This window comes from Peromyscus californicus, unplaced genomic scaffold (genome assembly GCF_007827085.1).
Source record: "Peromyscus californicus insignis strain IS unplaced genomic scaffold, ASM782708v3 Scaffold_7__1_contigs__length_154581171, whole genome shotgun sequence".
In the NCBI taxonomy this organism is placed as follows: Eukaryota; Metazoa; Chordata; class Mammalia; order Rodentia; family Cricetidae; genus Peromyscus; species Peromyscus californicus.
The window spans coordinates 86,885,513-86,907,987 of NW_026294595.1; the positions used below are offsets into that span (position 1 = coordinate 86,885,513).

A 22,475-nucleotide genomic window follows, 5' to 3' on the forward strand; every position below is an offset into this window, starting at 1 on the left:
GCATGAGAAGGACAGAATCTGTGGTGGAAGGTTTATCATGCTAAGCAAAAGAAGTTGAGTGGTGATTTAACCATGATGTCATATATATTTCGAGACATAAAGACAGTCAATCAAATGTGCATAACTAAAATGCTGGGAGTTGTGTGAGTGTCTGTGTCCATCTCACCCATGAGTGTCACTGGGACTCTTTTAGAGTACATTTGATTGCCATGAGTTCAACTGTGGTCCTTTCCACTGTGTAGGCAAATAAATTCTATTTTCCTGACTTCTTTGAACCTTTAATAGTTCTGTAGCATCTTCAAACCAAGAACGTCAAATATAGAGTTCTTAGCAATTTTAGGATTATAGTCAATAAGAGGAGAGGTATGTGCATATGGTAATGTAAGACCTAGTGATAATAAGACACCTTAAGCGAATGAGGTGATAAATGCCATTTCCTCAACATCTATCAAGTGCAGACTCCATATGAAGTATATAAGGCTCTTCTGGTTCTTTAAACCTTAATGTTAACCAACTATGGTAGGTTTTGTTATCTCTCTGTGTGTTGAGGCCAAGCTTTGGCTACAACACAGTCAAACAACAACTCATACCAGTTAGTCCTTACCCATCAACGACTTTGAATGTAAAAGTGTTCCATTCCCCTCAGGAGTGGTTAATTAGATAAATAGACAAGACCCAAATACGTGACTCTGCACCTTAGAAGACTCACAGAGACTGAAAACTAAGGACAGAAAAAGTTTTCTGAGCAAATGGAAGCCCTGTAGACTCTTCTGCCTGGCTTCACATTGATCTATTTTGTCAGATAGTGAATAGCACCTCTTGGTTTCCTAGTTTGGTTTTCTTACAGTACCTTTTCCTTTCCCTTTATTGTAAAGTTGTGCCTGTTTGTGAGGTTGAGGTGCAGAGGCAATAGCTTTTTGATTAGGGAGTTGAGATTGTTTAATGTTCAGAATTAGTATAGAAAGGTGTATATTAATTCCTGTCATTTTTTAGATTTCGTAGTGTTTAATCCTTTCCTATTTCTCATTGCTTAACTGCTTTTCTTTTTTTACAGTTACTTATTTTTTTTTAAATTTATTTTACATCACGTGCATTGGTATTTTGCAGGCTGTCAGGTCCTCTGGAACTGGAGTAACAGATAGTTGTGAGCTGCCATGTGGGTGCTGGGAATTTAACCTGGGTCCTCTGGAAGAGCAATCAGTGCTCTTAACCACTGAGCCATCTCTCCAGCCCCGCTTAACTGCTTTTCTAACATGATTCATTATTTCTTGTGGCTTCATGAGTATGTTTGTTTGTTTGTTTATTTATTTATTTATTTTTCTTCATTTTGAAGGATTCTTTCACATTTCTTCTGTAGAGTTAGTTTAGTGGTCATGAATTCCTTTAGTGAGTTCTTACTTTAGAAAGTTTTCATTTGCTTTTCAATTATGACAGTTAATTTTTCTGGGTATAGTACTTTGGATTGGCAGTTGTGGCTTAGTGCTTGAATATGTTATTCTAAGCTCTCCTTGATTTTAGAGTTTCTGTTGAGACATCTGCTGTTATTCTGATGGGCCTAACTTTATATATGACTTGGTGTTTCTCTATTGCAGCTTTCAGTGTACTTTGTTCTGTATTTTAGTGTTTTTATTATAGTGTTTTAACGTAGGAAGGGCCTTTTCTGTGTATTTGACGTTCTAAATGCTTGCTGTATAGGGCTTTGTACATGCTGGGCAAGTGCTCTACCACTGAGCTACACATTCCAAGATCTTACCCATTCTCTATATTACCAATAATACCTAATATAATACAAATAAATAGTTAGTTACTATACTGTTTTGTTTAGGTAATAATGGCGATAGGAAATGTCTGTATATGTTCAGTCAAATACGGTTAAAATGTTTGTTTTTGACTTATGGTTGGATAAATCCATGGCTGTAAAACCCACAGATAGGGAGAAGTGAATTTTTTTTTTTTTTTTTTTTTGTTTTTTCAAGACAAGGTTTCTCTGTGTAGCTTTGTGCCTTTCCTGGAACTCACTCTGTAGCCCAGGCTGGCCTTGAACTCACAGAGATCCGCCTTCCTCTGCCTCCCAAGTGCTGGGATTAAAGGCGTGTGCCACCACCACCTGGCTGGGAGAAGTGAATTTATGTTAAAGGTCATTCACCATGATCAAGTAAGATTTTTCCCCTGGGGCATGTAATTTAGCGAATGGGATTCATCATGTTCATAGGATGGACAAACATGATCATCCTGTAGATACAGAAGAGACATTTGAGAAAATCGTTTCACTGTGAGAACTTTCAACAAATTTGGTGTAGAAGGAATGTTACCCTAAAAACATTAAGGCTGTATATGATAAACCCACATCCAACAGTGAAATGTTTAAGGATTTCCTCATAAGATCAGAGATAAGACAAGGATGGGCCTGCACAGGGCTTCTGTTCCACACCAGAGTGATCAGGCAGGGAAAAAGAAAAAAGAGAAAGAAAGAGAGAAACCCAAAGGGAAAGGATAGAGTGAAGTAGTCTCTGCAGATGATGTGATCTTATGGGAGAAAACACTAAAGGTTCATTGAAAACCTATAGTAAAGCTTTACCAGCTTTGTCATTTTAATGCTTAACAAACAAACAAACAAACCCCATAGTAACTAGTGAGCAAATGTGGGACAGGTGCATGCAAAATCAACTTACAATAGTAAGTAGCATTTGAAAACACTAAATAACCTTTTGAGAAAAGAGAGGGCCGGGCACTCTGAATTTCCAGGAAATGTTCAGTAAAAGGAACTCAAGAAATACCCAGGGAATCAGTTGTCCTGGGGAGCCTTTGCTTCCTAAACCAGTCTTTACATTTCTCTGAACAGCAGCCGGCCCAGAAGTCTAGGTGCCCGATGTTCTCACAGACCTGACGCCCATAGTATTCCCGCCATGGAGAAAAACTCCACAGTGTAGCGATTTGGAATTCTGTGCAGTTAATTTGTTATGCAGGATTATTGATATTGTCATGTTTCATTGCAAATTTTTGTAAAGATTAAGTTCTTTATGTAAACACTGAGCCATCTCACCAGCCCGAAAACGTTGTTGTTACTCGCTTCATTTAAACCAAAAAACCTGGGAAATGTGGATTTATTTCAGCCTTGACTTGGATTATTATGACAGAGACACTCAGGAGCTCCAACACAAAATGAGTTTTCCTTGACTGCTGAGATGATTAACTCAAGCAAAAAGATAATTATGTGTTATAAGTAATGCATGCAAGTCAAGCAAATTCATAATGCAAGTCAAGCAAATTCATCTGCTTCCTATTTTTTTTTTTTTTAGGAAAATTGATAAGATACAACTTTTCTTACTATTTTTCACACAGTTTCTTAGCTTTCATATTCAATTATGCCCCCCCTGGCAATTTTGAGAGATGATCAAGAGGAGTTGCTCTAAGGTCTGACAAAGTGGTGATTGTACAGCCGCACCTAAGCTCAGTGTGACTCCAGGTGGCCACAGTAGCTTCCAACTTGATGGCTTTTCTTTTCTTCCCCCTCCTCTTGATATTTTTTGAGACAGGGCCTCTCTGTGTAGCGCTGGCTGTCCTGGAACTTGCTTTGTAGACGAAGCTGATGTCTCAAGTCACAGAGATCCGCCTGCTCTGCCCCCTGTGTGCTGGGATTAAAGGTGTGCTCCACCATGCCTGGTTCCTTTTTTTAAGATGAGAAGGTACTTATTTCAAAACATTTCTGAATTCTAAGTTGTTGGAATCCTTTTAACTGGAGGTTCTCATGAAATCATTTTTAGGTAAGCTATGATATTGGCTTTGAGAGAACTATGCTCTCCCCCTATATTTTGAAGTCCAGATGGCTGGTAATTTTCTTGATCTTCTTTATGTTTTCTTTGCATATAGTGTAAATAGGATTTGGGGACACATACTTTTCTGTACTTCTCTTAGAGCAGGAAGTAATTTTCTGCTTTGTGGGCAATGATAAGTGGGCAAATTGGGAGGCAAGTTTGTCTTCAGAGCCTGCCCTCTTCTTAAAAACAATTTCCCTTTTTTATTTAGATTTTAAAAATTATTCTTATTTCTATTTATGTAAATTTATTTCTTTTATGTGTATGGTGGTTTTGTCTGCATGTGTTTCTGTGTGCTACATGTATGCCTACTGTCCACGGAGGCCAGAAGAGGGCTTCAGATTCCTTGGCACTAGAGTTATAGATGGTTGTAAACTTCTTCATGGGAGCTAGGAATTTTACCTGGGTTCTCTGGAAGAGCAGCGGTGCTCTTAACTGCTGAGCTATCCATCCATCTAGCCCATAGTTTCTGACTACCTATTGTGACATAGGAAGTTTCCTATGTTCGTTTGTTCTTTGTTTACTCTCAGGGTACCTCTCCTAGGAACTCTTCTATGTATGTTAAATATTCAGTGTGTGTTCCTGCTGCCTGTGGCCAGAGATTGTTGCCTGAGAGTTAATGCATTGGGAGTGTTGGTGCGTGGAGCCACATCAGAACATCCTTATGTAGGTGAAGGCACAGGGATAAGGAAACCACTTTAGCAAGCTGTGTCAGCTCAGAATTGTCAAGTTAAGTCATTCCCAATGGAATGATCTTGGAAGGTATGCTGTTAACAGAACAGTCTGAAATCCAGTCTGTGTGGGAGTGTGTGTGCCTGTCAACTAACTACTATAGCTTCTAAAGAATTTGCTGCTGCTTAGCTTAAAGGCATCTTTAGCTGAACATGTTTAATTGTGGTGTACCTCATCTTTGCTCCCCTGGTTGCTGTGAGCCACACTAGTTTACTGTGGTATCATTTTGAAAAGCAGCATTGATATAATTAGGAAGTCTAAATCTCCATTTTCATTCTTACACTTGTTTTCATTTGGAGTTTGAGATCATAGTGAAAAAGTGAGTTGAATTTCATTTTGAATGCTAGAGAATAGACAGTTAAGAAGCATCATTACATGGTGAATTCATGGTTAGAGAAGCTGTTGTTCTGAACAGATTCTTTTGATAGCAATCAGGCCTCTTGTATTGATCTGCTCTTCTGTTAAGTAGATAGAAGGAATTGCTAGAGGAAAGATGTGCAAGTACATAGTTGTTTTTCTCTTGACCACTGAGTACCTGTTCCTTCCTGAATGTGCCCTTTAGATTGCTGAGGTTGTCACACTGCTGTGTTGTGTGACGTCCATGTGCTTTGAGCCATTGGCATTCTTTCCCTCATTCTTCAAAGAGTCACAGAGTGCTTATCTCATGCACAATCTCAGCCATCTTTTGGCCAAAATGTTCACGTGTTTAGATTGGAGAACTGAAATGCATAGGGGTTGCAGTTTAACCCAGGGCCATGTAGGTGTCTCTGGGAGGTGAGATTCTCAAAGAAGTTTTTTTTCCCTCCTTCCTTCCTTCCATCCTTCCTTCCTTCCTTCCTTCCTTCCTTCCTTCCTTCCTTCCTTCCTTTCTTTTTCTTTTTTTGTAGTTGCATAGACTATAGATAAATCATGGCAGTACACACCCATTTGAATTTTAATGTTTTCTTTTGGAATGGGGTTTAGGAATTGAGTCCTTTGTGTTTTGTCCTTTGCAGTGAGCTATAAAAATGCAATGAGCATATATACACATATAATTACATAGAGTTTTTTTGTTTGTTTGTTTGTTTGTTTTGAGACAGTTTTACTCTGTAGCCCAGGATAGCCAGGAATTCACTATGTAGTCCTGGCTAGACTTGAACTTGAAGTAATCCATTTGCCTTGGGTTCTTAAATGTTGGTATTGCTGGTCTGAACAACTATGTGTTTTTTTTTCTCCCAGAGTTCCATTTTTCTCAGACCAATTAGGGACCAATTTGTCCAGTATAGGTTTCATTTTTTTACTTTAAAAATGTACTTCTTTTGTGTTTTTTTTTTTTAAAAAGTCCACTGCAAGTCCTGTGCTTATGTTTTAGATGTGTCCTAGTACAGTACGGGGGAATCTGCTCAGAGCGAGCTCAGGAAATACTGCTAGTACGTGGGTGTTACTTATTCATGATGGCCAGCCTTCCTTGGGCCTCTTTATAGTTTTAAATAGGAATAGTGAATTGTGAAATTGTCCTTTCTAATATGAACTTGGATGTGTTACAGAGAAGACAAAGTTGCATCAAGATTCCATCACAGAAAACACAAGTATATAAGAGAATATATGATTCTCTATTTGCAGACATTGTCAAAGACTTTCAAAGCTCAGTTTTCCAGACATGGATATACAGCTTCTTTGAGAAGACAAGTAAGCATGGACCACCCTTGCTTTCAAAGTGTCCCAAAGGAGAGAGAGGGTGCTAGCTCTGCTCCTTGTGGCTACTGAGCTGGGATGAGCAGCTTGAAAGCTAAGCATGTTGACCTAGCCCTCTAACAGACAATGAGCATGCACACATGTTAGAATGGGTTGTGATGCGTGGTGTCTAAGGGAGGAGGTAGTGAGCAGCAGAGGATTTGTTTCAGGCTGTTTTACCCTCACATTTTTGAAGTGTTGATCAGATGGGCTTTCAGTGGTAGCAATTCATGAAAATCACCTTTCAGGATAGCAGCAGAGCTGGAGCCTCCTAGTCTCGTGGCAGTAGTCAAGCCTTTTGTGTTTCCTTGAATTGAAGCAGTGGAGGTCTTTGTTCAAGTTGTTTCTAAGAAGGGTAGATGGTAGTCAAGAGGGAAGAGATGGATACTTTCCACTTTATTCTCCTGAGAACCCACTTGAGCCTACAGTTATTTTTTCTGTACAGAGTATTAACCGTGTCATAAGCAGTTGATGTTGTGACCACGAACATAGGTATTTTTATGAACATATATTAATTCTATATAATCATGGATTTCATTGGCATTTCATACATGCATTTAAATGTATTTTGATCACATTCACCACCCCCAGTGTTCTCCCTCTCCTGTCAACTTCCCTCACCGATTGCTTTTGCTAATTATTCTTCCTTATACTTTCACAAGTTTTCTTTTTCTTTTTCCTTATCTCCCTCCCTCCTTCCTTCTCTCCTTCCCTCCCTGCCTTCATTTCTTTTTTCTTTTTCTTGTGTATGTGTGCATGTGTGTGTGACCTAATGGGTTTAATTAGGGTTGAAAATGTTTTTCCCTCACCCAGCAATCACTACCTATAGAAACTCAGGGAAGAATGTGGACTCATGAGCCCCCTCCCCACTAGCTACCATTAACTACTTATAAATATTCAGAGATGGCTCTGATCTTTCTTTTGTTATTTTGAGAAGGGTCTAATATAGACAGGGTGGGCTGTTAGCTGATTAAGATCTAGTATGAGCTGCATGTCCTGATCCTCCAGCTTCCACCTCTGGAGTGTCTGGGATTCCATATGTGTCAGGCTCTAGCACCTCATGTTGGGTGGTACTGGAGATGAAGCCCAGGGCATCTGGTATGCTAAACTGGCTCTCTACCCACTAAGCTACACTCACAAGCACCTAAATCTTCAGGGAAGGGTGAGGCCTCTTGAGTACCTCCCCTCTCCGTGACAGCTTGTTGATGGGTACATGCTTTGCAGGATTTGTGCAGGTGATCACAACTGCTGCGAGTTTATAGATGAAACAGCCATGGCATGTCTGAAAGACAGTGTTCCATATTCCACCCCTTCCTCCATTACATTCTTCCGCCCTCTCTTCCCTGATGTCCCCTGAGCCTTGGAGGGGGTGATATAGATGTCCCCTAAGACTGAGCACTCAGCAGTCACTTTCTCTCATCACTTGGACCAGTTTAGGCATCTCCTTTTTGTGTAAGAAATGGCTGTGGGGAGTTGCTTTCCCTCTCAAGAGATCCTGTAACAGTGGTTATTTTATTCCTGTCCAGAGTAGATGATACCACCAGAGCCTTGCTCAGAAGTGGAAGGGGAGAGCATACAAAAGAAAGTAACCCATGATTCCACTGTCTAGGACATTTGCCTCAAAAGTTCAGTTGGCAATCTGAGACAGAAAAGATAAGTTTATTTAAGAAGTTCTCACTTTTTCCTGGTACTTAACTTTGTTGGTAATGCAAATGGTTGTACATTTACAGCTGTAACAGGTCAGTCTGATTCTTAAAAACCTTTATGAGTATAAAATTATAAGGACTTTGTAATGTAGTTTTAGAGGATCTTACAAAATGAAGGTGTGCTGGCCACTGGAGCTTTTCTCCTCTTGTCTATTTATGGCTGTCCCACAAAAGCATATGATCTCAGAGGAGTGCAACATGACAGTTAAAGCCATGTAGTAATCGCACAGACATTGGCTGGTTTGGAATAGTTCAAAATAAAATACGGCAGAATCTCAAGAACATATATTAAAACACATCTTTTGGGAAGTGGAGAAAATATTGGTCACTTTGTAACCATGTTTGTGTGTTCGTGTACATGTTAAGGTGCACATTGTGTGCTTGCATGTTGAGGCCAGAGGACAGCCCTGGGTGGTGTTACTTGGGCATGGTCTGCTTAATTTTGATACAGGGTCTCTCAATGGCCTGGAGCTCACTGATTAAGCTAGGTTGTCTAGCCTGTATGCCCCAGGGACCATCCTCTGCTGCCTCCTCAGTGGCTTACAAGTGCGCGCCACCATTTCAGGCATTTTTTTTTTTTTTTAATGTGAATGTAGGGATTGACTTAAATTTTGGCTGCAAGCACTTTACTGACTGAACCATCTCTCCAGCCAGGTAACTAGTTTTAAAATAGGATTCATTTGATACCAGTTATGACAACTCCTCAGCGAACGGAGTTGAACTGGAGAAGGCTCCTGAGCAGAAATGAGTAAACTGTTGTATAACTGATAGGTCAAATATAATAATCAAAATTTTCTTTTTGCGTAGGAGATCAGATTTCTACTTTTTTTTTGTTTGAGACAGTATTGCATATAGCTCAGGGGCCTAGGGCTTGCTTTACAGCTGAGGGTAACCTTATACTTCATATCCTTCAATTTGTATGTCCCTAGTGCTGGGGTTACAGGTGTGGGCCACCATGCCTTGCTGATGTGGTAGTGGCAGGTACTGGGGACCAAATGCAGGGTACTGTGCATAGGCAAGCACTCACTACACTCACTATGTAGCTCTGGCTGACTCTGCTTCCCACATTCTGGAATTACTTATTCCCCCCTTTTTAAGTGAATTTTATCTACTATAACGTGCTATGATACTCAGTTACATTGAAGCTCAGGTTTAAGTACTCAGGCTCTCTCTTGCTTTCATAGTCAGTTAAGTTACTGAGCCCATAGCCTGGAATCAGCTAAGGATGATAAAAATGATTGGCAAAATGTTAAGGAAGGAGTATTTGAAAGGGTCCTCCTTATTGGTATTTCTAACTATTCTTTTGGTTTCTCACATTTCATTCTGAAACATTTTATGGCAAAATTTCACTGTTTAGTTTCTATGCTTGACTTCCTGATTACACATGATATAATTTACTGAGATCTTGTTCATTTTATTTACTTCCAGCATATTTCACCCAACTCAAATTATAGATGTTTAAAATAAACTTTAAATCTATTTGAATCCTAGATCTTGGTTGCTTGATCATTGTTGAGGCAATGCAATAACCGTGTGGGCTTCTATATGGCTGGGCAATGCTGGTTTGCAGCCTGTATCCTCTTAGCTAGAAAATACTATTGATTCACATGACTCACGTGAGGAATTGTGGATTGGTCCTTGGCGGTATCTGTTTGGACTCAAAAACATGTAAAATGGAGCGTGCCTTTGTGAATCCTGTAGGTGGCAGAACAATGACAATGTGTAGACTTCAGGAAGTGTCCCGGAAGAGCATGGGAGGGACGGCAAAAGCAGGGAACGTGCAGGCCTTTCTGTCTCAGAGAAGATCTGGTTTCTGTGCATTCCATAGTGACAGTTTAGCCAAGATCTTTCCTGAAGGACTGTAACTGCTAAAATATGGGATGACAAAACTAACTCCAGATCTTAAGCTGTGCACACAAACATCGAACTCTAGACATGGTGAAGACATACATCTAATCATTTCTTTCCTGCAGTTAACTTGACCGTGGCACCCAGGATGAGTTCTAAAGCAATACCAGCTATGCTTGCCTTCATTTCCATCACAGCACAGGCTTTTGCCACTGCCCCTGCTCGTATAGAAACCACGACTGTTGGGCATAGATTTAACTGATGGGAAATCCTGAGGTTCTGGTGAGGCTGACTCACAAACTCAGGAAGATTTGTCTGAGATACTTGAGCACAGTCTAAGGGCTGAAGGGAAAAGGAAAATAAATGTAAGATTTTGAGGGTGTAATTTTCTCTGCTCTCACCATCCGAAAGCTGATGTCACTATCTCTTCAGTTTCTGTGTTTTATTTTTTTCATTTATTTTCTGTGTATGAGTATTTGTCTGCATGTGTCTGTGCACTACATGTGTACCTGGTGACCTAGGAGGCCAGGAGAGGGCATCACATCCCCTGGATCCAGAGATGCAATCTACCATGGGGGTGCTGGGTATGGAACCCTGGTCCTCTGAAAGAGCAGCACTCTGGAGCCTTCTCCCCAGGCCCTATCTCTTCAGTTTCTTTGCAAAATGTTTGCCCACAGTTTCCTGTAATCACCTTTTAACAGCAAAACCAATTGAAATCCTTTGAGACTATTGATTTCCTGGATCTCAACATAGTGTGGAAAATGTGATTTCCATATTTCAAGTGATAAATATGCTATATTATATTTGTTCATTTGCTAATACCATAGTTTTCTTAATGGGTATGGTTTCTACTTAGCTTTTATTTCAGTACAAGTGCTCTAAAAGGCCATGATACTGAGTAAACTACTTGCCCTCGTCCAGTGAAGGAACTGTTTTTCTGCTTGTTTGAGACTGTTTGAGACTGTTCTTGAATGTACTACTAGAATATATATTTTCATACTTATTGAGCACACCCACTGATTAACTATTTCTGAACATACTTGAAAATAGACAATGGGTATGATCATTATTCTTATGGCTCTCACCCATAAGTAATGCAGAGTTTCCTAGACAAGACAAACATACATTTTCAGTGGTAACCTGACAAAGTATTAGAGAAGAAGCAGTATCAAAGTGCTAAGGCAGTTTCTAGCCATGAATGGCTTTTTTGTAGGTGTTACAAGTCCCCAGAAATGACCACCTGTAGAAGAAGACTGTCCTTATAACAGTATGTGAGAGCTAAGAGATTAAGTACTAGAGGAGTGCCCTGATACAAACCAAGACTTTAATTGTACACCAGCCAGCTTCTTTGGATTATTGTTCCAGAAAGTTCAAGGTTTTTATTAGAGTAACTGAACTGGACATTGTCTCTTGCTTGGTTGTTTAAAGAGCTCAGTATTTGATACTGTGTTTCTATGGTGATAAGTAGGAAGGATCGTGTGCTCTGATGACAATAGCAACATGACATTGCACATGAGAACTATAAAAGCATTTTCTGATTGATCTGGATTCTTGAGCTATTTGACTAATATTTTTAAAAGTTATTATGTATACAGTATTCTGCCTACATGCCAGAAGAGGGCGCCAGATCGAATTATAGATGGTTGTGTCACCATGTGGTTGCTGGGAATTGAACTCAGGACCTCTGGAAGAGCAGCCAGTGCTCTTAACCTCTGAGCCATCTTTCCAGCCCCTAATATTTTATGTTATGTGAAACATAGAGGATGTCAGGATTGTCCAACTGTTCAATAATACAGTGCAATTTATCAGCACATAGAAGCAGATAAGTGCTTTTACAGTCTTGTCACATTCTGTCATTTCAAGCAAAAGGGGTTACCATAAATAATGAGGTTGGCTTGTAATCATGTGTAGAGATGTTTTGCTTTGTATGTAATATTTGTGTATGTTCTATACCTCGCAGGCCATCACAGATGACTAGGGTTTTGAGCTGGGACAATTGCTATTAGTCTAAAGGGAAACGACACCTGTGTTTGTGGAAGACTCGTCTGTTTGCCACTGTCATTGGAAGCTAACTGTAGTTACAGACAAAGCTGATGACAAGAGGGAATGTGGTTTCTATGTGTACATGCGTTGTTAAGAGGAGCATCTGGCTTCACTTCCTGTGTTGAGTTCCGACTTATAATTCCTGAATTCTTTTTATATTTTCTTTGCAAATTCATGTTGAAGGATGTTATGGAACACAGTATTTTTACTAATGAAGGAGATTCTCTCTTATCAAATTCTTGTTTTCTTAGAAGGGTGTTAACTGGGCCCTTCTCACTCCCAGTCTACCATACTAGTTTGAATGTCACACACTAGTTACCCTGGGCTCCACATGAGAATGTATACTTGGGACTCTCTCAGTGAGAGGCCCTGTCTTTCCCATTTGAGGTGTACTGAGACAGCTTTTCTCAAGTTTTTTTGAGCAGCATTGATGTCCCCCGTTGTACTGGGGGCAGCCTTGCACCTGAGACTTCTTTTCTCACTCCTTTTCTTGCTCTGCTAATGTCTCTTGCTTGCTTACTGGAATTTTCTTCTATCTTGTTTTTTCCTCATCTGTGAAATTAAGTAACATGATGTTTACATCCCCCACGATGTTTCAAATGATTAGTGAGGTAAGCCGTAAAGTGGTACTTTTATCCTTTGTAGTTGATGCTGAAAAGTGAGAGGTGCTGTGAAAGCATTTTTCTTTCCTAATGCAGCTCTTGCTACAGATCTTTCTGGTGTCTCAGTGGTGTGACTTGAAATGAGCATGCTTGCAGCTCTTCTGCATCTAGCCCCTCTGAAAGGGTATAATCATATTTGATATCAGCCAATTCCCCAGTCATAGACCATGATGTCACAAACCAAAGATCATTCTCTCTCAGCAGGAACAAGCTGGAGAGGAGGAGAATGTCCATGATGAGTTACATCTTTATTCAAACTCAGTCACTTCTTAAAGAAAATGAACCACAACACACAATCCTGCTGAAGTCCTACTGAAATACCCATTGAATTAAGCAGAACTCTGCATGCACCACTATACTACATTAAAAAAATTGTTTCAAAAAATTAAAAACTTGTAAGTTACACAAATGTATATAAGCAAACACATATTTAAAGCACTTAAAATAGGGCTTCTTAATAAGATAAATGCTAGTACATTAACAGGAATTTTATATATATTTCTAATTTTAACATACAAACATAACAATAAAATTATGTTGCTTGTCATTTCAGGCAAAACGACTTCCTTTTAAAGACTGGTATGATAGCAGAGACACTTGGTGGAAGAGCTTCATTTTGACCCATGCACCTATTTTTCTTATACTTTAAATAGGAAACTTATAGGATGATATAAATGGAAGTTTGGATTAGACAAATGGCCAGAATCTAAGATATAGCATAATAGATATCACTAATAAGGATACAACAGTTAAAACATTTACCCTGTATCTTATTGATTCACGGAAACAATTAGTAGTCATTGACTATTCACCAAGATTCAAAATCTCATGAATTGTTAAATCTACTGATACTAAGGAAAATTCTCATGAATAAACTCAGTCTTAAGGTACTCACTTAAAAACCCCTTACATGGTTTTAAATGATGATTCAGTGACCAAAGGCATTTGCCATGTAAACTTGGTAACTTGAGTTCAATCCCCCATAAAGGTAGGAGACAATTCCACAGTTTCCTCTGATCTCTCCATATATGGTCGCCCACCTACTTACCCATACACCACTCTCTCTGTCTCTGTCTGTTCTTGTCTCTCTTTGTCTCTGTCTGTCTCTGTTCTCTGTCTCTGTCTCACACATGCACCCCACACAAACAATTTGAAAAACTAAACCCGTTGGGCATGGTGGCACATGCCCAGAGGCAGGCAGATCTTGAGTGAGGTTAGCCTGGTCTACAGAGTGAGCTCCAGGTCAGCCAGGGCTGTACAGAGAAACCCTGTCTCAAAAAAAAAAAAAAAAACCTTACCCATTTGTACCTATGAGATGCTAAAGATAACAGTGCTTTTTAGCTTTTTAGTACATTGGTAATTGTAGATTGTTCTGAATTACTATGTCTTTTTTGGAAGCTGTTGCTGAGGATGACGTAGCTTTCTGAATGGAGAGAAAGTGAAGGTTCACTGGCACTAATGCTTCCCTAGACTAGCTTAGGAGTTGGTATTTGGTGTCTGTCTGTTCATCTATTGTCATTGGAGGTTAAGCTATGGAAGGAAGCAAAGTCCCCGAGAAGTGGTACATCAATCTTCCTCATAACAGTGAGTAAGTAAAATACCAGGGCCATTATTTTACATCCCCTTCCATTCTGCACAGTGTTGTAAATTTCCTTTTTCTCTAGATAACTAAATTTTTAAATTATGATTTGAAATATTATTTGGCATTTTTCACTTAAAATTCATTTTTTTTTTTTGAAGCATGTCAATCTGTAAAACAAGGTGGAAACAGATGAAAAGAACCTGTAACGATCAAGTAAGTCTCAACTGTTAGGATTTGGGAAAAAAAGAAAAAACCTAGCCCTTTAGTTAGGCTGTTATATAAGTGAAACTTTGGAATTTATAGTCTTTTTTTCCCCCTGAAACACATTGGTGTAGTTGACAGGCAGGTCACTATCTGTACTGGAATTACTGCTTGCCTTTGTTACTGGAAAATGACAAGTGAGAGTCTTTAATGACTTTAGATGCAAAAGGTATGTGACATTTAAGACTATTTATGCAGTGTCTTAAAAAGAGTCAGAGAGGAGTGCTGTATCCCACTCTCTTAGTTAAAAACCGAAAACCAAGAGTTCAGTGAAATGGAGCAGTTTTCCTCCTTCCTATTACTTTGTTCTGGGGACGGAATTCAGGCCTGCACAGGCCAGGCAAGTGGTCTGTCTGTTCAGCAGCCATCTCCCCAGTGCTCACATTTGTTTTTAGAATAACAACTTTGGACAGTTTTTCTTGGCTTAGCAAATTTCTTTAGTTAGGTGTGGTGTGCATTTGTTGTTTTCTTATCTCCACCCTTCCAAACTAATAGAAATAGCAAAGATTTTTGAACCTGACTTTTCAATTGAACTTATGACAGTGACTTCATACCAATGAAGTTTTATGGAAGAAATTAAAATGTTATCAGGTGAAGGACAGTTGATGATTCCTTTCTGTGATTTTTACACGGAAAGTCTCTTTAGAAGCCTCATTCTGGAGCGAGTGCTAGGGAGTTTGTACAAGACACTCTACCCTTTAAAATTCTTCCATGGCTTCACTAGTCCTTTGCATTTTTAGTTTGGATTATCAGCCTGGATGAAAACTTTTGAGGTTTTAATGTGCCAGACTTCTTTTTGTTCTGTTCTTAAATATCCTTATTTGCTCTGCTACAGAAATATCCCTGCTATCTTTGGGGTAAATTCACCCCATTAGAGGTTGTTTCCATCAGTGTGAATGAGAGTGACAACACAATTTAGGGTTTTTTTGTTTGTTTGTTTGTTTTTGCTAAGAATTAAAGTCAGTCTTTGAGCCTTTTAAAAACATTGACAGAAATGTTGCTAACCATGTCTGCGAATCCCTCCTTTCCCCCAGGTTTCCTGGCAAGCTTGGTGAACCCTCTGTGGGTGCCTTTTAGGCAGCATTTTGGATTCTTCTTATACTTTCAAGTTACTAAATAAAATTGTCATTCTTAAAAAATGAAGAAAAAGGTGGGATTGTTCAGTGAAAAATGAATGGGCTTTGCAAGCCATTTTATTGTCAAGTTGTGAGGGACTAAGGTGCAGCCTAAGTAGAAACAGGTGTTTACCTCAGAAGGTTTCAATCTGCATAAAGCTTAAGGGAGAAAGAACCACATGAAATTCAGATCTCCTGGCTCACGCACTGCAGTAGCAGGTTTCATTCCAATAGCCAAGCTATGAATTAATGTTATAAAATTGAGTCTTACCTGGCAGCAGTTGGCTGAAGCGTAGTGAGGAATGCTAAGCTCTCATACTCGAAATGCCTCTTCCACTGTGCTGGGGTGATCTCTTTCACCCGTGTTGTCTTACTTCTTGCAGCATCTCCGAGGCCCGCTAATCCCGTGGTTGGTGTTAGTTAGAACTGCTCACAGCAAGGCGAAGACTCCATTTGGATAGGATTATGGAAATCAGAGGGCGAATTTTGCCTTTATCAGATAACAGCAGTTGATCTGACCACAGCGCTCAGAACTTATTAAAAATTCATTGGCTCTCTCAGCGGTGAGAAATCCTGATTGTTCCTGCAGATGTTTTATGCTCTGGAAAAGTTCTGCTCACCTGTAATTCAGAATCGCAAACGTTCCCAAATCACACTGCTTTAACGTTGTTGTGTGTTCCAGAAGCACGGCTCTTCTCTAGCACCTTCTGCTTCCCTTGGCTTTCTCCTGAACAACTTTCCGTCCTCAGCCTCCTGTCTGCAGAGGTGAAGAATTTCTTCTCTTCCTGAGTGCTTCTGTTAACACGTTGCTCTAGTGGTTTCTGAGTGGTGAGGGAAAAATCCAAAAGGAAGAACAGCTTTATCATATCCCAGACACTGAACATGAATGAAACGCTGACAGGATCCGTTCAAACCAGACAGCCAAGTGGTGGGATGCTGCTTTCATACGTAATGAACCCATTAATTACTTCTCTCCATGGACTGCCATTCGCCCTAGCAGGAAGAGAGACAGGAGCAGAGGGGCGTGTGCTGTTCACTAGGTGCTCTCTGAGCAGCTTGTCACTGAGGAGGGAATCCAGAGGAGGCTGCAGCTCTGGAGTGTGATCAGGTAGACCAGGCAAGGGTTATTTTGACAGGCAGTTAAATGACGTATTTTTGGAAGGAAAAAAAAGAGAGCTTAGCTTAGCAAGAGGTAGCTGGAATTCAGTTCCCGGATGTCTTACGAATGGCATCTCTCCTGTCTGTCCTTTTGGCTAGAAACATTTCCCGCCTCTGCCATGCAGTGTTACAGAGGTTCTGTCCAGTTTTCTCCAGTGAAAGAGAACTTTTCAGAGGTCTTAGAAGGAAAGCATATACTGTGAGTTTTAAAAAGGGTGACAGGGAAAGGCTTTCTTTTCCTTAATAAAAGACACATATGTTTTTATACATCCTTTGGGCACATGTGTTTTGTTGCTGTGGAATAAAGCATTACAAATCACTTGGTATAAAATGTAATGAATGGTCTTCAACCAGTTTTTCTTAAACTTCATGAAATTCTGATCAGCTATATAAAGTATAGATATAAAAATGCCAGTTTCATAATTTTTGTACTTGTTAAATCTGGCAAGGACCTTTCACCCACTTCTCAGTGAAGTCCTTTAGGACTATGACTAGCCACTAGGATGTTGTAAAAATTTCTAATTGTTGAAAACTTCAAACTTGGACAAAGGTGAAAGGAAATACATAGACTCCCTTTAGACCCATTGCTGTGATTCAGTAACTCCTGGTATTTTTCTCTTTATTGAAATACTTGAAAGGAAATTTCCTTTCATTTCTTTCTGTTTAACTCTATGTAGTTTAAAACTACACAAACCCTTTTCAGATGTTCTCTGTGGTCATCCACACTAGCCACTCTACTTGAAATCCCTTGTTTCTCAGAAGCTCTCTCTTTTCATAGGGTTTCTCAAGTGAGACTTCAAAGTGTACACTTGTACTTAGTTGGCAAGCATTACATATGAGAAAGAAGTAATTTGAATTTCATAATATCTTCCATGCTGATCGGGAGCATGAATATACAAGAGAAAATATCTCTAGTACTTTCTTGAACCCTTTCCTACTTGACACTGATGCTGTACTACTAAAAAGAATTATAATTTTGGGGGCATGGAGAAGATGGCTCAGTGGTTAAGAGTGTGTATTGCTCTTACAGAGGACCTGAGCACCCATGTTCCCAGCACCCATGTTGGGCAGCTTACAATTACCTGTAACTCTGGTTCTAGGAGACCTGACACCTTCTGGTCACCATGTGCACCTGCACTTGGGTATCTGCACTCATATACACATACCCACACACAGACACAAATAAACATAATCAAAAAATAAATCTTTTAAAAACTTGTGGTTGGATTGGTTCATTGCTTTCTGGGGATTTTCTTGACTCTGTCTAGAATTCAAGATCCTGTCCCAATATTTCAAGAGTATTTTAGGGGCTAGGCAAATGTAGTCAAATATAGTTGCTGCTGAGTAACACCACCTTGCTTGTTTTCTTATCAAACACAGTAGACACTTCTTTAATGAATATTCCAATGTTTCGCCATTGGCATGGGACAGAGCTCTATGAGGTAAAGACCAAGCCAGTGAGGCTATGGTGTTCACGAGGACCAGTGACTAGGGCGCCACACACCTTTCTCATGTCTAGAGCTCCTCTCTGTGAATTTTACTTCCCACACCTGTGCACACCCAGCTCCTAATTAGACAGCATGTGGTTGTCTGCTTTTCCAGGAATGCAAGAACATGAATGAAGTTTGAGAAAGCTGTGTGCTATTCCTCCTTTGCTGAGGTTTATTCTCATTCAGATCTCTTCTCTCATCTCCCTTCATCTCCCTAAGTGGCTGGATGACTGAGAAATGAGAAGGTGAAATATGGGGAACCATTAAAAGAACATGGACGGAAATTGTTTTCCCGTGCCTGCCTGGGCTTAAAGCCAGTGCTGAGGGCTTCCAGCTATGGAATGCCCCTCTTGGAAGGTGCTCATAAATCATAGGTAACACACTGCCAAGGTCCTCCTCACTCTGTTGTTGTGGTGTGAAGGCTTAGTAACTCTATGTAGCATTTTTACATGATCTCAATCATGCCTTGTCTCTTGTCTTGTTAAATAAAGTTGTATGTGTTTACTACTTAGGTATGTGCCAGTCACTTATAGAAGGCCCAGGAGGTAGTACTATGACCAACAATATATGTGTGTGTGTGTGTGTGTGTGTATGTATGTATGTATGTATTTAAGTTAAAACTGAAAGATGAGCCAAAGTGCTGCATTCCTCTAAGTGGTCTGTAATTATCCTTGTCATTTATAATGTCCAGTCAGCATCAGGGAGGCATCTGTCCTATTGGGGAAGTTTATGTGATTAATTGGTGAACAGAGAGGCTGCCTATGGAGCAGTAATAATAAACTGGATGCTTTAGGTTTAAGTTCCTACTCTATTTCAAATCATGATCTCCCAATAGCTATAAACGGAATTAGAAGAAAATCATTGATTCATTTGATGACCTAGACTGTTCCCAACCCAAAAGAGGTTATCTCCTTTTCACTCAGTTTGGGACCCTTGTCTGTGGAATGGAACCACTTATATTTAGGGTGGGTCTTTCTACCCCAGTTAACCTTATTTAGATTATTCCTTGTATACATGCTCAGAGCTTTGTTTCCATGGTGATTCTAATCTTGTCAAGTTGACTATAAAGCATACCTGGTATTGATTTTGTTTATAGAAAGCTACACTTATTTTTACTTTCTCGGCTGTACATAGTTCATAGTACATAGTTGGGTTGTAGTATGATCGAGACAATGGCTCCAGCGGCCAGCAGGCTCTTTCCATTCCTTACTGGGAGTGAGGAGTGTTTTGGATGCACCAGACACCTGTTATCTTTTTCAGCAGAAGCTCTTCTCCAGTGTGACCAGCATTCTACCAGATGAGATGTGAAGATCCTCTGGAACCCCAGCTGACCTGCAGATGGTGTTGAGAGTTGACCCTCTTTGAGGATATAGTGGGAATTTAGAGAAGGATAGCTTCTTCCTTTCTTCTATGTTTTGCATTTACAAAGGAGCATTACTTTTTTTTTTAACTTTCTAGAATCATATATTCTGTTTCTTCATGGTCCCTCAAATGCTGTTTTTTTTTTTTTTATTTTGTTTTTTGAGACAGGGTTTCTTTATGTTGTTTTGGTGCCTGTCCTGGATCTCGCTCTGTACACCAGGCTGGCCTCAAACTCACAGCGATCCGCCTGGCTCTGCCTCCTGAGTGCTGGGATTAAAGGTATGTGCCACCACCGTCAGGCCCAAATAGTGTATTTTATAATGCTATACATGGATCTTTTTCTCTTTTTCTCATGTGTATGTGTATGTATAGTGTGTGCACTCCTGTTGTATATTTGTGTTTGCCTGTGTGTGGCACACGTGCATAAGGGTGCAAATGAATGTGTATGAGAGTGCATATGGAGGCCCAGAGTTGCTACTGGATGTTTTCCTTGCTCATTCCTTACCTTACTCACGGAGGCAGGTCTATCAGGTGAACCCAGAGCTTGCCAGTGTTGCTGTTTTAGCTAGCCAGATCACTCTGGGAAACCATTATTTCAAGTGCTAGAATTACAGGTAGCTGCTACACCACCGCCCATCGTGTAGGATCTGGGGATGCAAACGCTGGCCCTCACAGTCATTTGGCAAGTGCTTTAACTATGGAGCTAGGGATTCATTCCGCTAAATTTCATTAAAAGAGTGAAAAGTGAACATGGTGCTATAAAGAGCTGTGACCCTTATAGTAAAGTTGACCATCAGGGAACAATTGCTTCCCTCCTATTGGTCATGTCTGAATAAATCGAGAGTATTTTATCTTCAGATGTCAATTTCAGAAGTGTTTCTAAACTTCCTGAGGCATCCCTCTGTCATTGCATCTTGGTTTCCTGCTTCAGACTTTGACCTGCCTTTAACCTCTTCTTTCCGTGAACTGCAGACAACCACTAGAGGTCTCCAGACCTCACTTCAGGAAGCTGATTTTGCAGCCTAGCTTACAGACTGGATACACTCCAGGAGACATTGGGTACTAAGATTTATTAAGTGTTATGTTTCAAATCCCAGTACTGTTCTGTGGCCTGAGCGTAGCTTTTAAAAAAATGTGAGGTCTCTGCCCTAGTAGGTACATGTTCATAGGACCACATGTGACCCCAACCACAGCATGCACTTTGCATCCCGATTGCCAGGTCCTTGAGATTTGCAGATTTGTCAGAGACCCTAGAATAGTCTCTAGATACTCATTCAGAGTGAGGTCACTCCTGGCCTCTGGTGCTGGGACTCTGCCCCTTTATCAGCCAGGAGCCGTTCTTTGCCGGGCTGTTTGAGTGGGCTCTGGCGTTTATGTGTCTAATCTTTAGGGAATCTCTATAACACACACACACACACACACACACACACACACACACACACACACACACACACACACACCCCTTCTGTGAGTAGGCCTCAAAGAGGTTTGCTGCTTTATTCTAGATAATTTGTTGTTTGGGCCTTTGTCTCACTTGAACCTCTGGTCTCATGGTCTTTGAAATAGAAATGTGCCTTAAGGTAGCGTGCTTTTCAAAGTACTTTTAGTGACCCATGAAAAGCACCAAGTATAACGACTGTCATGTATGGGGCAAGTGCTTATAGGCGCCAGTGGTTGTCATCATTGCAATGGAATGTAATATATTATTACTTCTGGAAGGCACTGTAGAGAAAATGTACTTCTTTCTCCCCATTTCACACAGTAGATGCTGGGGTCTATCCTTTCTTATGTGGGTGCATAACCTGTTCTATTCAGGGCTACATATTTCAGTAGGAGGGCCCAAACTTGGTGCAGTTAGTATCAACTTAATCATCACACTATTTCATAAGAATTTTTATATGGATAAATATTTTGAACTAAATTGTAATTAGTGGTTCCAAACAAGTTTAAGGATGACTTTAGAAAGCAATCAGCAAAGGGTTTAGTAAAAGTTTCTTGTAACAGAGGTTCCATAGAAAAAATTAGAAGTTAATGATTAGTCACTTTCTAAATGATGAATCTATTTCTAAACGTATAGAATCACTGTACAATATACCAAATGGGCTAGTATTTAGCCGTTAAGAATGAAATTTGGCTGGGCGGTGGTAGCGCATGCCTTTAATCCCAGCACTTGGGAGGCAGAGCCAGGATGATGTCTGTGAGTTCAAGGCCAGCCTGGTCTACAGAGCGAGATCCAGGACAGACGAAAGCTACACAGAGAAATCCTGTCTCAAAAAACCAAAAAATTAAAAAAAAAATGAAATTCTGTCATTTGTGGCAATATGGCTGGACCTAAGATTATTATGTAAAATGAAATAAGACACACAGAGACAACTATTATGTGACCTTACCTATGAGGACTCTAAAAGCAGTTGAGAGTAGAATGGTAGTTACCACAGGCTGGGGAGAGCAGGGCGTTGGGAAAGATGGGGAAGGATTGATCAGCAGGCAGTGATGGTTCTGTAGGAGCAATAAGGTCTGTTGTGCTATTGCATGGTAGTATAAGTATTGATTAATGTACCATGCATTTCAGCAGACCGTAAGAGGAGACTTGGAAAGTTTTCATCATAAAAAAATGCTTGAAGAACTCAACATGTTTAATATGATTCAAACAGTATGTAACATATGCGTGTGTGAAACAAAAGGACAGATGGACATGATTCCAATAGGTGCAGACCTTAGAACAACATTGGTGATCCTTCAGGAGTTGGGACACTTTCCATTTAATAAATTTTGTGAAATATTTGAAGAGTAAATGAGAAAGACTAGCCCCAAGATTAGGTAGTATTACATAAAGCCATTAGAGATGGCTTGGGTAGAAGAGACAAATAGACACTTTAGTATCATCATGAGTAAGTAGAAGCAGTCATTGTCAGGGTATGCAGGAAAAAGGGAATACAGCAAGGCTTCAAGCGGTGGGGGACTGGGTGTCTTAATTTGTTTTTCAAG

General features: G+C 40.1%; 2 protein-coding genes and 1 long non-coding RNA gene across 3 annotated transcripts in view; 2 read left to right on the forward strand and 1 right to left on the reverse strand.

The window, feature by feature from the left end:
- Positions 1-15,867, reverse strand: part of Chrm5 (cholinergic receptor muscarinic 5) — a 65,621-nt gene extending 49,754 nt beyond the window's left edge. Inside the window, exon 1 of the mRNA XM_052725783.1 lies at positions 15,749-15,867. The gene's annotated coding sequence lies outside the window, so the exon portion shown is untranslated. The remainder of the gene's footprint in view (positions 1-15,748) is intronic.
- Positions 1-22,475, forward strand: part of Aven (apoptosis and caspase activation inhibitor) — a 137,609-nt gene that overhangs the window by 32,163 nt on the left and 82,971 nt on the right. The gene's annotated exons all lie outside the window — the stretch shown is intronic.
- LOC128102214 (uncharacterized) lies at positions 13,820-17,853 on the forward strand. Its single transcript, XR_008215354.1, has 3 exons — positions 13,820-14,107; positions 14,260-14,314; positions 15,861-17,853. It is a non-coding gene; the product is annotated as an uncharacterized LOC128102214 (long non-coding RNA).